Raw genomic sequence first — 13,310 nt, forward strand, 5'->3', positions numbered from 1 at the left:
AACAGGGTTTCTTGTGCTACACAGTAGGTCCTTGTTGGTAATCTATTTTAAATATAGTAGTGTGTACATGTCAATTGTTTGGTTCCCTTTAAAATCTGTTTGTTCATCTGTGGAGTTTGTTGTTCTTTACTCATATTTTGAGCTTTCACATTTATTTATTTAATCATATTTAATATAATTATTTTATATCTGTGTCTAATGATTCCAACATCAGAAGTCTTTGGGGATCTTTTTCCCCTGTTGTTTCTGCTATCTCCTATTCATTGTGCCTTGCTTCCTTGTGCAAGGAATTGTGCAAATTCATTTGTGAATTACTCCTTTTCCCTGGGTCTTTTTTTTTAAATTAATTGAAGTGTAGTTGCTTTACAATGTTATGTCAGTCTCTGCTGTACAACCAAGTGACTCAGTTATACACATATATACATTCTTTTTGTGTGTTCTTTTCCATTATGGTTTATCACATTATATTGAATATAGTCTCCTGTGCCATACACCTTGCTGTTTATCCATTCTAAATGTAAAGTTTCTTGGATCTTTATCTATGGGAACTTTTGTGTCCTAGATTTTACTCTCTTCTGCCAACCATTTAGGAGACAATATCACCATTTTAAATAAAATTGTTATCTTAAGAAGTTTTATTTATTTATTTGTTTGATTCAGTGGCAAACTGTAAATCACAATTCAGGCTATAAATCTTTGTGAGAATCAGGCTGTTATTTTCTCTCAGAGAGGGTTTTTACTTAGTTAGGAGACCTGAATATTTCTTTCTTTCTTGTTATTATATCCATCATTTTATTTGTTTCTAGTAAGAGAATCATTTAGGGCATCTAGTCTGCCATCCTGCTGGAAATGGAATGATCTTATGAAATTCCAAGTTGAATGCAACTTATTTTTGTCACTAGAATTTCTTTCTTGACACGAGGCACCAGTGACTAAAAAGTCACACAGTTTGGACCAAGTTTAGCAGAAAGAGTAAATGAGAATTGTTACAACATAAATGAGAGTGTAGTTCTATTTTTTGTAACATCCATGGACATAGAACCTGACACTTGCCAAATCTCAAAATTTACTGTACTCAAGATCTGTGTCATTGACTTTAAAAAGTGAAATGTGAGGGTTTAAAAAAACATTTATGTATTTGACTGTATTAGGTTTTCATTGGGTCATGCAGGATCTTTTGTTGAGATGCTTGGACTCTCTAGTTACGCCACGTGGGCTTAAGTAGTTGTGGCATGCTGGCTTTGTTGCTCTGCTGCGCGTGGGATCTTAGTTTCCGAACTGGTGATTGGACCCATGTCCCCTGCATTGCAAGGCAGATTCTTAACCACTGGACCACCAGGGATGTTCCTGATGTGTGAGTTTTGAAAGCGACTTGGATCCCTCCTGGTAGCTTAATGTTAATAAACAAATTATACTGATTTAAGTGCAAGATCTACTCTGGGAGTGGTTTGTACTTGATACTGGATCTGAAGGTGTAAATTCCCAGTGATGGATACAGCCAGGTGTGTTGTGCTGACACCCAGGAAAACATTCCTCCTTGCCTTCCCTTTTTTCTTCTGATGCTCAGTTGCCCATGGTCAGAAACAGGTGTTACTTTCTGAGAACAGTTCTGAAAAATAGTTCACCTCAGAAATTTATGTGAACAAGCTATTCAATGCCAATAGAAAGTTGGTAAATACCATGTTCCTAGGAATAATGCAAATGGCTGTATACCTGTTTCAGCCTCTATGGGGCTTGATGAAACCTGCTATCATCTCAAAAGTTCCTCAACACAATAACAAAATGAAGGACACTGCATATTCAGGTACTGCTTGCTGTAGCCTGCATAGACCCAAGATTTCCTCAAGCTTAAAAATGCTATCATTTCTTCGAGTCACTGCAGACTATTAATAGAAACTTCCACTATCTCTGGGAATCATTTAACTGAATGCAGCTCTCGCTGTAGGGAGAGTGAGTGGTCAGTGATGAGACCACTCTTATTCCCCAAGTCCTGTTCAAATAGGCCATCTAGAATGTTGGTCAAAAGAAGACAGATAAGCAGTTCAGAATCACAGAGGAAATGATCTCACCAATAATGGTTTATTCAATAATTAAAAAAATATTTACTGTGTATCTCCTGTGGTCTCTGGCATTGTTCTAAGTGCTAGAAATACAGTAGTGAGGAAAACAACCCCATTCTTACAGCTCACAGTGCTGGAGTGGAGGACAGATGAGAAAAAACAGATGAGTCCATTACTAGAGGGTTTTTTTGCCTATACTCAACAGGATCCTAGTTCCCCAAGCAGGGATCAAACCCACACCTTCTGCATTGGAAGCACAGAGTCTCAACTACTGGACCACCAGGAAAGTGCCCCATTACTAGAGCTTAATGAAGGCTTTAATAGGGGAGGTAGAGGCTGCTACCCAACCATCTTGGTGTGTACTCTGCTGGTCCCACACGGAGTTTTTCAGCCAAATCTGTACTACACATCACAACACAGCACAGAAAACAGCCTTCCAGGAACTATCTTCCCAAAATGAAGCAATGCAGAGGGTGGGGTGGGAAAAGGAGCAAGAAACAATGATGAAAATATTGTAATTATTTGACCTTTCAGGAGAAGTTTCAAACATGTTAAGAAAGTTTGTTTAATAAGCAAAACATTGGTACATTGTTCTGGCACATGGCTTTTGTAGACAAAACTGGGGAAAAGGAAGTAAAAATTTTTAGTTTGGAATTGAAAAGCCAAATTTTAATATTTTTCTATGTTCACAAAAAATAGCTTCATTTTAAAAATTAAATCCTCATGTAAAGAATTTTTTAGGGCCATGAAAATACCATCATACTGATGGACACATGTCATTTACATTTGTCCAAACCCATATGGACTTCCCAGGCGGCACAAGTGGTAAAGAACCCATCTGCCAGTGCAGGTAGGTATAAGAGACCTGGGTTTGATCCCTGGGTTGGGAAGATCCCCTGGAGGAGGGCATGGCAACCCACTCCAATATTCTTGCCTGGAGAATTCCCATGGACAGAGGTTGGTGGGCTACAGTCCATAGGGTCACAAAGAGTCGGACACGACTGAAGTGACTCAGAGAGAAAAACCCATAGAACATAAAACACTAAGAGTGAACCCTAACGTAAACCAGGAGCCTTGGATAATCATGAAGTGTCAGTGCTGGTTCATCAGTGTAGCAAATGTACCCCTTTTGTTGATAATGGGGGAGGCCATACCTCTGTTGGGGGGAGGAAATTGTGGGAAATCTCAGTATCTTCCAATCAATTTTGCTGTGAACCTAAAATTTCTCTTAAAAAAAAAAGGTTTTGTTTCAAAAAAGAAAATTTGCATCTTGGTTGTGTGCTCCAACCACACCCCCTTATAAAGCAGCCGTATAAGTGAATCAGATATTACAGAATAAAAAGCCCATCAACACACAGTGTCTTAAATGAATAAGAGTGGCTCTAGCTCTAGTATGTGTTAGCATTTTCTTGGGAATAATGGTTGTGAAAATTGCTCAGTTGTGTCCAACTCTTTGTGACCCCATGGACTACACAGTCCATGGGATTCTCCAGGCCAGAATAACATGGAGTGGGTAGCTGTTCCCTTCTTCAGGGGCTCTTCCCAACACAGGGATTGAACCCAGGTCTCCTGCATTGCAGGTGGATTCTTTACCAGCTGAGCTACAAGGGAAGCCCAGGAATAATGGTTAAATAAAACTTAACACTCCCATTGGAACATTAAGAACATTTTTTCTCCTTTTTCAGTTGTCAGACCCAAGAGCTGGCTTAATCACCAGCCCTCTCTTCCAAATGCTCCTTATCATTTGGTTGTTGCTGCTTGTCCCACCTGGCTACTCTTTGTTCTCTCTGCTTGGGCTCTGAAGTTGTTAGTTTTTTGCCAACTGTCTCCGTGATGACTGGTAGGAAATAATTGATCCTTTCTTCATTGTTTGTAGTGAAAGCCTGTCTCCAGTTCTATAAGCTTTCCATTGCATCTTGCCTAGAGAAGACAAAAGAGACATAATTTCTCCCTGGGCCCTGGCCATCTGACCCACTCCCCAAGCATTGTTTTCTCTACATCAGGAGATTGGGGCAATCACCATTCACCATGAGGGGTAGCAGATGAAGGGGATGTGTGTGGGAGTGAAAAAGCCTAGTTTTAAAGAGAGAATATTGTGGGCACCATGCCTACCAGGATAGCCTAGATTAATGAGAATTTTTTTTTCATATTTTCAACACTATTCTGATCAGCCTGCCTTTCTCATCACTAGTCCTTCTGAGATTTTAACACTATTCTCTGTTCATATGGAAACAAATATCTATATTTAGTTTAAAACCATTACATCATCAAGAGGGCAAAGTTTAAAGTACTTGACCTGTTTCTGAACATTGTTACGGGCTGTCTTAACAAATGAGACATAGAAGAATGTTTTCAAGAGTCCTAGGAAAATGTTATTTCTTAAGATATAGAGTATACCTTTTCATGAAGATGGCGCCGAAGGTGAAGAAGGAAGCCCCTGCTCCTCCTAAAGCTGAAGCCAAAGCAAAGGCTTTGAAGGCCAAGAGAGCAGTGTTGAAAGGTGTCCACAGCCACAAGAAAAAGAAGATCTGGACATAAACTACCTTCTGGCGGCCCAAAACACTGTGGCTCAGGAGGCAGCCCAATATCCCTGGAAGAGCACCCCTAGGAGAAACAAACTTGGCCACTACGCCATCATAAAACTCCCCCTCACCACCAAGTCAGCCATGAAGAAAATAGAAGACAGCAACACACTGGTATCCACTGTGGATGTTAAGGCCAACAAGCACCAAATTACACAGGCTGTGAAGAAGCTCTGTGACATTGAGATGGCTACGGTCAAAACTCTGATCAGGCTTGATGGAGAGAAGAAGGCATATGTTCAGCTGGCTCCTGACTATGATGCTTTGGATGTTGCCAACAAAATTGGGATCATCTAAACTGAGTCCAGCTGGCTAATTCCAAATATAAAAGTTTTCACTATGTGGAAAAAAAAAAAGATATAAGCTATACATGGGGTGCTGTGGGGAGTCATGGATGCTGGTCATAGTCTTGATAGTCACATTTTATTCATTGGTGTGAAATTCCAGGTAAGTGTGGCCTGCACAGGTGTTGCCAAAACTCAGCCTCTGTTCAGTGGTGCCGAATAGAAATGTGAGACCGAGTTTTGGGTGACGTAGAAAGAAGAGTAGCTGCTGTTTCTTTGCTAGACAAAGGGGCCCGCAGTGGGCAAGTGCCCTGAAGACAGTGCCCTGGAGGGAGCAGTGAGGAGTTTTAGAGTGTTCAAGGAGCAGAGCATGATCAGCTCTTGGACTGATTGACATCAAGGTGGAGTTTCAAGCGTCATCCATCTTCTGGTTTCAACCGGTGTAGGGTCTGTATTCTTGTGGTCAGCAGTTTTCATCTGAGTGGAGGGTAGAGAGGCTGGTCTGCCTCCCATAAAATCAACTTAGGAATGTGTGTCAGGCCTTTATCTATGTCTTTCAGGGAACTGGGAATATGATGAGTCCGTGATATGGCAGAATTATCGTCTAAATTATTACCAGTTCCCTAGCCCAACAGCTCTTCTTTGTTCCTACATCTTCACATTTCCCAATCATTAACTCTTGAGTCAGCATTTTACTTCAAAAGTCAAGGACAGAGGGGCTGGTACACAGTTCCACAGGGACCAGACCTGACCTTTTTCTTTACCTCATACTCTACACCCAAATCCTATTGATTCTACTTTCAAAATATACTGTGTTCCTAAATCAATCATGTCTCAGCATTACATCTTAGTCCAAAACATCATTATCTATTTCCCGGGCCACTGAAATAGATTTTACTTCCATTACCTTTGACCACTTTCCCATCCACCCAGCTGTTGGGTTGGGCCACTGAGTCTCCTAAGGTTCAAATGACAAATTTTTTTCAAGGAAATTGGCTTGCTGGCTCATCCCTCCCCTGAGTTGTTTTTGCCTTATCTGCATGGTTATCCCTCAGTCATCCTTGATGTATGGGATCCAGGTAATGTATGGGATACTAGAGATGACTACATAAGTGAGAATATGGAGCTGTTGGGACTTTGCTCGTGGTCCAGCGGTTAAGACTATGTGCTTCCAATGCAGGGGCCACAGTGGGTTCCATTCCTGGTTGGTGAATTAAGATACCATATGCCCTGTGGTGAGGCTTCCCAGGTGGCTTAGGGGTAAAGAATCTGCCTGCAATGCTGGAGACACAGGATGTGCGGGTTCGATCCCTGGGTCAGGAAGATCCCCTGCAGGAGGCATGGCAACCCACTGTAGTATTCTTGACTGGAGAATGCCATGGACAGATGAGCCTGGCAGGCTATAGTCCATAGGGTCGCAAAGAGTTGGACATGACTGGAGCAACTGAGCACGCATGCATGCACATGCTCTGGGGTGAGGCCAAAAGATTTTTAAAAAATGAGTAGGGATCTGCTATGGAGTTTGGAGCACACAGAGAAGAATCATGAAAAGTTCGTGTTGGACAGGAGGATTTTTTGCACCAATAAAAGACTCTCAACTTAACAGTTTCTGCTTCAAAATAAACAAGTTCCAGGACAAAAGTTTAATATGCTCTAAAGGGGTGTAAGCTGAAGGTCACATAACTCATGAAAAATAAAGTCCAGGGTCTTCAAGCAAAGATAAACATGAGGCTATATATGTAAAGTTGGGCTTCTGCAGGTGGCTCAGTGGTCAAGACCTGCCTCCCAAAGCAGGAGATGTGGGTTCAGTCCCTGGGTCAGGAAGATCCCCTGGAGAAGAAAATGGCAACACACTCCAGTATTCTTGCCTGGGAAGTCGCATGGATAGACGAGCCTGGCAGGCTACAGTTCATGGGGTCTCGAAGAGTCAGACACAACTTAGTGACTAAATAGCAGCAGCGGCATACACAACAAAATAGGGTCACCAAAGGTCCGTCTAGTCAAGGCTATGCTTTTTCCAGTGGTCATGTATGGATGTGAGAGTTGGACTCTAAAGAAAACTGAGCACTGAAGAATGGATGCTTTTGAACTGTGGTGTTGGAGAAGACTCTTGAGAGTCTCTTGGGCTGCAAGGAGATCCAACCAGTCCATCCTAAAGGAGATCAGTCCTGGGTGTTCATTGGAAGGACTGATGCTAAAGCTGAAACTCCAATACGTTGGCCACCTCATGGGAAGAGCTGACTCATTTGAAAAGACCCTGATGCTGGGAAAGATTGAGGGCAGGAGGAGAAGGGGACAAAAGAGGATGAGATGGTTGGATGGCATCACCAACTCAGTGGTTTTGGGTGGACTCCAGGAGTTGGTGATGGACAGGGAGGCCTGGTGTGCTGTGGTTAATGGGGTTGCAAAGAGTCAGACACGACTGAGCAACTGAACTGAACTGAAATGAACCACACTATTTGAAGAATGACTATCTAATGTGGACAAAATTATAGTAAAGTGAATGCCACTCGGCAAACTGAACTGTACAAGAAGCCTGCTTTTCTACAGTCCTACACTCTACCTGCTGAGCTATGGCAGGGAGTATAGGAGTCTGTTCTTCTATAACCTAATTTCTGTTTGGAGCCCCCATTATTCCAATGCAGCAGGAATTAATCTCTGTCAGTTCGGGGATTTCCTCCCACATTTCCCAGAGTTGCATCAAATTTTTGGAGAATGTTCAACGGACGAGAGGTTGGGAGTGGAAGCACAAGTTTGAATCTGACCTCTGGTCACCATCTGCCCACGCTGGCTGGCATCACAGGGATGGCCGACACTGGGAATGGGAAAGACCTGCCACCCCAGCTCCCACAAGGACTGCACCTTCAGTACCTATCTGTTGGGCACACCTCACAGTCATTTTTCTAGGCTATTCCCAGGAACCCCAAAACCTATCTGGAGCTTTGGTAATGCCTCCTTCCCACCTGACTCTTGAATGAGTGAGGGAGAAGGGGCAGGGGTGGGGCCATCTCAAGGCCACATTAGCATTTATGTTCCAACTTCTTCCTATACCAGGAAATCTTTGTCAGGGATCCCATCCTCTACATTACTGAGTAGATTTCTACATCTTATTTATGCCCTGCATACTTGCCATTCTCTTTGGGGTGTCGAAAGCCAAAAGCAGCTCATTATTTTCTGCTTTCTGTTCATTTATTCTGCCCGAGGGTATGCATGCTCAGTCACTCAGTCATGTCCGTCTCTTTGTGACCCTATGGACTGTAGCCCTTCAGGATCCTCTGTCTGTGGGATTCTCTAGGTAAGAATACTGGGGTGAGTTGCCATCCTCCAGGAGGATCTTCCTGACTCAGGGATCAAACCCAAGTCTTTTACACCTTCTGCACTGGCAGGCAGGTTCTTTGCCACTAGCGTCACCTGGGAAGCACCTGGCCTGAGGATGATAGAATTCAGATAACCTATCTGCTGTTTGGAAGTCATTAAGAATGAAGAAGTAGAGGAAATAATAGAGGAACGCATTGGCTAGTACTTTAAAAATGTATCCTACCTCATAACTTTCTATTGATTAATTCTGTAACAGAGGTATGAAGCATAGACTGGAGTGGCGTCTGAAACAGACTAAATCTCTTGATGCACACTAAATGATGATTACATGCTCTAATATGATACATGGGAGCTCTTAAAAATATTATTTGCAATAATTTAGAATGTCATTAAATTATACGGGGTCCATTTCTGCTGTGATCAGGCCATAGAATGCTAGGCTAATCAATCGCTTAACTTTCTAAGCATAGATTTTCCTATTTGTAAAGTGGGGATAATAACCTCTACTTCACACAATTTTTTGGAAATTAAATCATGTTAAATAATCAAGGTGATGCATCACAACCATTAAGTAAGCTCTTATTTGTTCATTCGTCCATTTATCAACTCATGGCTTCACCCTTTCTGTCATCAGGTACACATGCCTTACTCCTGTACAGCAAGACTACAGCCACTGTTATTTGTTTGTTGTTGTTGTTGTTGGTTTTTAAATTAAGGTGGATGGCTCTTTCTTTCTTTCTGGCTGCCTCAGATCTTAGCTGCAGTTCCAGCATGTGGGATCTTTGTTGCAGCATATAGATCCTTCGTTGGGGTGCATGGGCTTCTCTCTAGTTGGGGCACATGGGCTCAGTAGTTGGAGTGTATGGGCTTAGTTGCCCTGGCACACATGGGTTCTTAATTCCCCGACCAGGGATGTCCCCTGCATTGGAAGGCAGATTCATAACCACTGGACCACCAGGAAAGTCCCCAGCTGCTGTTAATGAAGCTTTTGCCATATATATACAAACAGGTCTTTGGGTGCGTGTGCCTGCCCTAGCCATTTATCAAGTCAATTATAGATAGAAGCCCTAAGTAAGATCAGTGAAGATAAGCCCTGGATTCACTATTCCCAAGGATCCTATGAACAACACTCATGACTAGGGCCTCCGCATTGCCCTTACTGGTTTTCAGCAGATGAGTAGTTTAGAACAGAAATAGTAACTTATGGACAACAACATCTCCCTCACCTTTTGTCTATATAAATATTATCAATGATACTTTATAGGCTTCACATAGAGACTTGGATGAGATAAAATCTTAGATCTAGAGCAGAGTTCATAACTATTCTTTCTCTTTTCATTGCAGTATAATTTTTATACAATAATGTGAACTGATCTTACATGTTCAAGTCAATGAATTTTTGACAACTCTATACACCACCCTGAACAAGAATTAAACATTTTTATCACCATCCCCACAATTTACCCTCATGGGCTTCCCTGGTGGCTCAGATGGTAAGGAATCTGCCTGCAATGCAGGAGACATGGGTTTAATCCCTGGGTCAGGAATATCCCCTGGAGAAGGAAACAGCAACCCACTTCAGTATTCTTGCCTGGAGAATTCCATCGACAGAGGAGGCTGGTGGGCTACAGTCCCTGGGGTTGCAAAGAGCCAGACACGAATGAGCAAAAGCTAGGAGTTTACTTTCATGCCCCTTTCTAGTCAATTCTTCTACCAATATGGCTGAATTTTTTTAATTGTGAGAGTCCCCACATGTTCTTAGGGATGCCTTCTATTTTAGTTATCATTTGAATTCTCACAACTTTCATCTGTTGGAAGTAAACTAATGAGGGACAATGCTTGCTGCATCATCTCAAAATCCATAACTATCCTGGGAGGTTGGAACTATTCCTCCTTTCATTTTACAGATGAGAAAACTGAAGCTTAATGAGATAAAGTCAGTGACCCAAAGGTCAAAACACTCTGAAGTGGCAGAGCTGGAATTTGAACTCAGATGGGTCTGATTATAGAACTTTTGTTTTTTTTTAAAGACACAGTTATTCAGCATCATGATCAGACTATTACATTTAGCATCAGTAGCATGGGTACAAAAAAAAACAAGTAAAACACTTCTTTGGAATGATTTACACTTTCCACAGGAGAGAAACTAAAATAACCTGTTATACAATTAGTCGCAAACAGAGTCCTGGAGGTTTCTCATCCATACACGTGAGTATTGTCTAAAACATGTCTTCTTTGTTGCAGCTAGGCCCCGCCACCACTGTGCCTGGCTGAGTTCTCAAGTCTGTTGTAACCTGTGGCTTCCCTGTCACTTGTCTGACTATCCTTTCTTCCTAAGCTTTGTTTCCTGGCAGTAATGAAAACCTTCTGTCGCTGCCATAGCTACTGCTGGAACTGCCATAGCCACCTTGGTTTCATGGCTTGGCAAAGTATTGGCCTCCACCACCACAAGGGCCTGAACTTCTGCCTCCAAAGTTTCCTCCTGTCATGGGTCCAAAATGCGAAGCTTGGCTGTTGTAACTGCCAAAACCATTGTAGCTTTTGCCACCTCCAAAATTGTTTCCGTCATCACCAAATCCATTATGGGGCTTCCCTGGTAGCTCAGCTGGTAAAGAATCTGCTTGCGATGCAGGAGACCTGGGTACAATCCCTGGGTAGGGAAGATCCCCTGGAGAGGGGATAGGCTACCCACTCCAGTATTCTTGGGCTTCCCTGGTGGCTCAGATGGTAAAGAATCTGCCTGCAGTGTGAGAGACCTGAGTTTGATTCCTGGGTTGGGAAGATCCCCTGGAGGAGGGCACAGCAACCCACTCTAGTATTCTTGCCTGGAGAAACCCCATGGACAGAGGAGCCTGGGGGCTTGAAGAGTCAGACACAACTGAGCAACTAAGCATAGCACAAATCCATATAGCTGTCCCCGCTGCCTCTGTATCTGCCACCACCACAGCTGCCACCAAAGGCACCTTGACCACTGAAGTTTCCTCCTCGACCAAAGTTGTCATTCCCACCGAAATCACTAGCCATCATTCATTCACCAGCTAGTGAAGCCCTAACCATCTCTTGCTTAGCTTAGGCTTTCCTTACTTCACAGTTGTGATCATTCACAGGGTAGTTGACAGTCTTGTCTACAGAGTCATGGTACCAAAGGTTACGAAAGCGAAGTCTCTCTTTGCCACTGCTTCGGTCAGTCATGATTTCAAACACTTCAGTTTCCCTATACTGTTCAAAATAACCTCTCAGGTGATATTCTTCAGTGTCTTCTTTAGTGCCACCCATAAAAATCTGTTTTTCACAGTTAAGTGGGCACCAGATCTTTGAGAATTTCTCCTGGGACGGCTCTCTTGGGCTCCACAACTCCTCCATTGCCTTGCGTGGCCTGGCCTTCCTGGCCGCATCCACCTCCTCCACAAGGCACGTGTGACAAAGCCGAAGCCTCTGGAGTGCTTGGTGTTTGGAGCCCTCATTACCATACAGTCTGTGAGTGTTCCCCATTGCTCAGAATGGCTCCTCAGACTCTCCTCAGTTGTTTCAAAGCTCAAAAGTCTGACGGAGAGCTTCCGCAGCTGTTTGGGTTCTTTGGGAGGCTCTGAGTTAGACAATCATGCAACAGCGAGGGTGGGTGGAGACTTTAATGATGCTTACTGGGCAGTGTCCATGGGCAGAAAGGCTGGAACTTGACTTTTAAATCACTATGCTAAAGAGCAGGTATATCTTGAGGTTTGGCTCATGACTGCAATTGTCCTGGGTCTGAATCTGGGGCATTATGACATCTGTTATAGATAGCATTAGTCACTCAGTTGTGTCTGACTCTGTGACTCCATGGACTATATTGACTGCCAGGCTCCTCCATCCATTAAATTCTTCAGGTAAGAATACTGGAGTGGGTTGCCATTCCCTTCTCAAGGGGATCTTCCCGACTCAGGGATCGAACCTGGGTCTCCTGCATTGTAGGCAGATGATTTACCATCTGAGTTACATCTGAGCTACACATCCTTATGATGACAAAAGGAGAAAGAATAAGTTGGTTGGCTTAATACTATCATACAGTGTAACTTCCATGTCCTTTATAGTATCTTCACAAGGTTTGTTACCCTTTCATTAGCTTATGCCTGCAAGATTTCTATCAGTTGATGGTGAAGAACCATGATGATGATCATGATAATGATGAGAATTATGAAAACAAACATTTCTGAGCACTTACTATATTTAAGGTGCCATATGAGGCCCTGTATCTTAATTTCCTTATTTAGTTCTCATAACCACTTTCAGGGTAGAATCTGTCATTAACATTTTTACAGACTAAAATATTGAGACTTTAGACAGCCTGAGTGACTTGCCCAATGCTGTCCAGTTAAGAAGGTAGCAGAACTGATTTTGAATCTTGTCAGGCTGTCCCAAGAGCCTGTGTTTCAACCACCACCCTATACAGCCTCTTAATCCTCTATTTATGCCCTCAGTCCTGTTAATAAAGAATGGTCTTAGTTCCTGCCTGAACTAGATTCCACCAGTATAAATATGTGAACATGAACTCTGCCAGCTGGCACACTTTAAGATAAGATCCTTTTAGTCTCAAACACTCAAGTCCACCTGGTCTTCAGAAACTTGGACAACAGCCAGACTGGCCTTTGGCCAAGTTATGAAGTAGAGGAAGTTGGTCTTTGGCATTTCATACGTCCCTGCACTCTGCTGCCATACCCTCTAAATATCCAATCAGTCAAAGCCTCCTCTAATTTTCAGTTCCTGGAGCCCAAATCTTACCAAAAGGGCTGAATTCTTCAGTCTCTGCCTGTTTACTTCTTGAGACTCCAAGCTCCTCAAGCCCCAGCTTGTTGATTTTCCATCTGTATCTGAGTCAGTTTCACTCTAATTTCCCACCCAAGCCTGTGCTAATGTCCTCATGGAGGGAGGTTGGTGGAGGCCCTCCACTCAAGGCTTTCTAGAGATAGGACCCCTATCTATTGGGTTGGCCAAAAAGTTCATTTGGGTTTTTCCAAAACATCTTATAGGAAAACTCAAACAAATTTTTTGGCCAACTCAATATTTTGGCAACTGGAGTGCTCTGTGTT

General features: G+C 42.9%; 1 pseudogene; it reads left to right on the plus strand.

Annotated features, from left to right (window-relative positions):
• Nucleotides 1–4,469: 4,469 nt before the first annotated feature.
• LOC138438319 (large ribosomal subunit protein uL23 pseudogene) lies at nt 4,470–4,974 on the plus strand (annotated as a pseudogene).
• The last annotated feature ends 8,336 nt before the right edge of the window (nt 4,975–13,310 follow it).

This window comes from Ovis canadensis, chromosome 3, assembly GCF_042477335.2.
Source record: "Ovis canadensis isolate MfBH-ARS-UI-01 breed Bighorn chromosome 3, ARS-UI_OviCan_v2, whole genome shotgun sequence".
Classification (NCBI taxonomy): domain Eukaryota; kingdom Metazoa; phylum Chordata; class Mammalia; order Artiodactyla; family Bovidae; genus Ovis; species Ovis canadensis.